The 4,910-nt window shown below is 34.5% G+C and overlaps 1 long non-coding RNA gene across 1 annotated transcript; it reads left to right on the forward strand.

Annotated features, from left to right (window-relative positions):
- The first annotated feature begins 249 nt into the window (after positions 1-249).
- LOC131054799 (uncharacterized) lies at positions 250-1,873 on the forward strand. The gene is made up of 2 exons (XR_009108057.2): positions 250-754; positions 1,129-1,873. It is a non-coding gene; the product is annotated as an uncharacterized LOC131054799 (long non-coding RNA).
- Positions 1,874-4,910: the final 3,037 nt, after the last annotated feature.

A 4,910-nucleotide genomic window follows, 5' to 3' on the forward strand; every position in this document is an offset into this window, starting at 1 on the left:
AAAAAAAAAACTCTTAATTTTTTTAATATTAATCTTTCAATTTTCACCCAAATCAATTTATACTAAAAAATCATTTTCACTAATTATTTTGTGACTTTCCAACCCATATAGTTTTCTTTTGATACCCAAAATCCCAACCCCAAACCAACCTCTTAACTCGATTAATATTCTATACTCTTCCCTGTCATGTACACAATTTTTATATGATTGACTCGGCCGTTTCTCTCACACTCCGCCCATCTCCTTTGTATACGTACCATTGAAGGTGGATTTAGCTGAGTTACTCAGCTGGGTGAGCCCTGTAGGGTTTTTTAAAGTAACCTACCCAAGTCCCAACCCACAACCTACGGTGGTAACTCATTTAGTATTGTTATTATATTTTAGAACTCTTCTCTGTCATATAATAAATTTTTATTTTTACCAAAATTTATTGACTTTGCCTTCACGTTTCTCTCCGACTCCCTCGCTCGCGTTCTTTCTGCTTATTTATACCTCCCATCTCCTTTCTCTTCCTAGCATCGGCTTTGGATTTACCTCTGATACTCAGCTGGGTGAGCTCTTTAAGTTTTAGGGTTTCAGAGTTTAGGGTTTAGGATTTTAGGGTGACCTCTCTCTGGGCCGGCAGAATTGGGTGAGAATTGAGTGACCTCTCAGGTGGGGCGGATCTGAAGCTGGGTGAGCTCTCTAGGTTTTAGAGTGTAGGGTGACCTCTCTCTGAACTGAAAGAACATAATGGATCGTGGATCTAAAGCAGGTAAACGAACTGGATACTTCCGATTTTATAAAATTAATTGTGTAGTTCACGTCTAGTTTTTTCAATTCGGTACAATGTGGTAAATAATTCTATTGTTTCGGATTTACATTGAGATACTAAGCTGGTTGAGACCTCTAGGGTTTTTTTGGATTTACCTGAGATACTAAGCTGGTTGAGACCTCTAGGGTTTTTTAAAGTAACCTCAGTTAGGTTATTTCAAGTTTAGGGCCGACAAAACATAATGGATCGCGAATCTGCAGCAGTTACACCAACTGGGTACTTGTGATTTTATGAAACGAATTGGGTTGTTCTCATCTAGTTTTTTTCAATTCGGTACAATGTTGTAAATAAATCCTTTGTTTTGTTTTCTTCAGATTCAGGCTTATCAGATTCCAGGATTATCATATCTGCTAGGTCTGTGGAGAGTGCAAGCTGTAGATGGAAGACAAATGAAGCTCAAAAGAGAAGATTGGAGTCCATTTTCGCGAGTGGAACGAGAAATCCATCTTTTGAGCAAATAAACCCCAATTCTTGCAACTGGTTGCAAAATGCAAATAGACTATGTGAAAGTAAACCTCAATTTTTCAAGGAGCTCTTCTACTGCTTGCGCTCTCCACGACACTAGCAGATCTGAGCAAATAAACCGCACTTCTGCAGAGCTGCAGGCCCATGGTGCTGTGGGAGGCATGAGCGTATTCTACTGGTTCCAAAATCCCAGTGCGAGAAGGAAACGGCAAAAAAAAATGAGTATAAAATATTGTGCATAGTCTTTCGGATTATATCTTCTATGAATAAGATTACGGCATCTTTCTGAATAATATATATTAATATGCAGGAAGAGGAAGTGGATAGTGGAGCTCGCTGGGATTCATTGTTTGATCAGAAAAATGGAATCAGTTCATTTGCATGCCGATATGTGAGGGTGTTGGCATTCCTGCAAAACTGGTTTATCTTTTGTGTAGTGTAGGGTTTCATAAACAAAGTCTGAAAAAGGACATTCTAAATATGAAAATGTAGTAGCGCATAGTCTATATTGCTGTGATGCTACAAAAATAAGATACGTTTTGAGATCATGTACCACATGCATAGTTTTTATATATGACATTTTAAATCTTTTCATATTTGGATCTCGGATAGTTCTTTTAGCTACTTAATGAAACCCTAGCATTAGGGAATTTGGTGAAAAAAGAAAGAAATAGAACAGTTTAGATTGAAATAAAAAATTTAAGCTGAACTGACAAATACACCCTACCTGATTAGTTTATTAAGCACAAATTCATATACTGCGTAGGTTTTGACTTATTGTATGTTACTTTGTTTAACATTTGTTTACCCAAATGCATCTCATGATCCTTCATTCAGGCCGCCCTCTAATGTTCTTACACAATTATCATCTGAATTTGCACCTACTTCTGATTGGTTTATATTCTCATTATTGTAGTATGACAGTTTTTCAAATGACAAATTCTGATATTAAATTTAAAATGTGTCATATCCCTTGGTAAGCTCAGGCTCCGATTCAATGCCCTCCGCGGCCACCTTCCCCCTAACCTCTCTCATTTAGAATCTCTAAATTCTATTTGCAGGGCAATCAGCTTTCTGTCAATCTGTATGTACAGCTGTGTACTCACAGTTTCAAATTCAATCTCAACTCTCTTTATCATCTAAATCTTGTTGAATGCGTTTTTCTTTTGGCATTAAAATATGTATTCTAAATATGGCCTAAATTGAGTTTTTTGACCTACATTTTGCATGTCTTTAATCTTTACCTGTGATTGAAGGTCGATTTGTTTGGCCTGAAAATCTCCATAAAAGATGCTCACGTTCTTTTCAATGCCTTTTCTGAAGAAGCTTTGCATCTTCTCATTATAGATTCTAAGTTAAATAATATTTCCTTTGTCTGCACATTAGGTTTCGAAATAGTAACGCGTGAAGATGGATCCAGGAAGAAAAAGACAATATTGATTATTAGGCTGAATCGAAGATTAAAACTGAAAGTTTAACATGCTCAATTCTAATCAAAAGTGTGTAAATCCACAAAATAACAAGAATGTGAGGGAGGAAGCTTTATATTCTACTTCGTCTGTTGTTGCAGTGAGTGAGTTTCTCTTTAGAAGACGCTGATCTTAAATCTTGATTCTAAACCATGTGTTCTCAAAGGCTTTATCTGAGAAGAATGGAAAAAATTGATTTGGATTTGGGTTTGCCTTTTCTATTTCAGGGATTTGAGATCTTTGTAAATTGCGTCTTTTGTTCCTATCGTCACCAATGGAAAATGGATGTGGGATTATACATTACAAGAATAGATTGCTGGGATATAATATGAAAAATCTCTTCCATTGCCTATTTATGAGATTGCGAATGAGGGTTTAGACGGTCTTCCTCAATTTAGGACATTTGTGTCACCTGTTGTCAAATTCACAGGAAAGAAGCAGAACAGTCTACTGCCATGTCTATTGTAGAAGATTTGTCTAGATTGTGAATGAGGGTTTATATCGTCTTCCTCAATTTAGGACATTTGTGTCACCTGTGGTCACTCTCACAGGAAAGAAGCAGGATAGTCTGCTGCCACGTCTATTGTAGAAGATTTGACTAGATAGGTTTCTAATCATTAATTTGAATTGAGTGTGTTGTGTTAAAGCAGTTATTAATTTATTATCTTCTAATTTTATTCCAAAATCCAAATGTCCTTATTGTTTTCAACAGATTTTCTTTATAGTGCTTTAAATGGTTAATTAATTAAATAGAAGCAATATAAGTATAATTAATTTTAAATGAGATTTGTGCATGCAAGGATATAAACTTGGTAGTCTTGGAGAATTTTATATTGAAATTTCATTCAAATTATATAAAAAATTCTAAACATCTAACACAATACATTTAACACAATAAACTTCTTATATTTACAAAGATTGACATCATATGAAAGAGTTAAAAATTAACTACTATTTTTTAATCTATTTTGACCTCATATAAAAATCAGTTAAGATATCTCATTGTTTATTATTCGCAGCATTACATTTAATACAATAAACATCTTGTCTTTAAAAAAATTGGCATCATCTTATATGTCAAATTGATAATGGATCAAGTGTAAACAATATTAAACAAATAGACTAAATTGTTTGATAGATTAAGGGGAGAGAAAAACAACACACTTAGAAATTACATTAAACAGATTGAAACATTACATCAAAGCTTCTCCTCTTTTTCATACAAATATAATTACATTTAGACTCACAACATTAAAAAGTACTTCTTATCTTATATTTCATAGCATATTACAACTCCAACATTTAGATAGATAAGTCTCTCTTGTGAGAGCACAGACCAAAAATATCATATTCATTATATAGAAGGATGAGCAGATTCCATAGAGAGCAAGTCAAATACAAAGTAACATATTTTAGACAACCCACAATTAGTGAGAGCACTGCAGGGAGGACTCTGATACATTCGAGTAATCAATGTGAAATCCAAACGAATCCATGGAAGATATGTTTTTAGTGTTTGTCTTAATAATAAGATTTGTTTGAGTATACAAAGGATATGGAGGAGATAGATTATTTCTAACTCTTCCCCTTAATCAGAATTACCAGTTTTAATAATTCCAATTGGGATTATTTATAACACGCCCCCTTAATCACAACTACCAATTTCAACAAGTCCAATTTCCTTCTTCACATTTTTCACTAGTGCTTCAGCATCTAAAACCTTCAAATTCAAGGGATCAAACCTAGGAAATCCCATTATGCTATTGGGATGCTCTAACCATGATCTCTAGTCCTTTTGGTAACCAGTCCATTGTTGCTTCAAGTGTCAAACACTTGTTTACTCAACACCTCTCATACAGTCACAATGTTGGTGCTCGAGGATCCTAGTGGGCCCAATGAGCCTCAAACATTGCTTACACATAAATAGAATATAGAATGCTAGGACATTCGACCAAATTGCTTCTTCCCTTATTTTTTTCACAACTTTAAATTTCTATCTTCCTTTTATTTTGATCTTTCTTATCAACTCTTCTTAGTTTGTTTTGAAGGGCTAGACACATACTCGTCTAATCTCCTCAAACTTCATACTACCTCAAGATCTATAAAGACAATTTCAAACCAAAAAACACAAAACACCTTCCTAATACTACATATAAAAACTT

The sequence above is a fragment of the Cryptomeria japonica genome, chromosome 3 (assembly GCF_030272615.1).
Source record: "Cryptomeria japonica chromosome 3, Sugi_1.0, whole genome shotgun sequence".
NCBI lineage: Eukaryota > Viridiplantae > Streptophyta > Pinopsida > Cupressales > Cupressaceae > Cryptomeria > Cryptomeria japonica.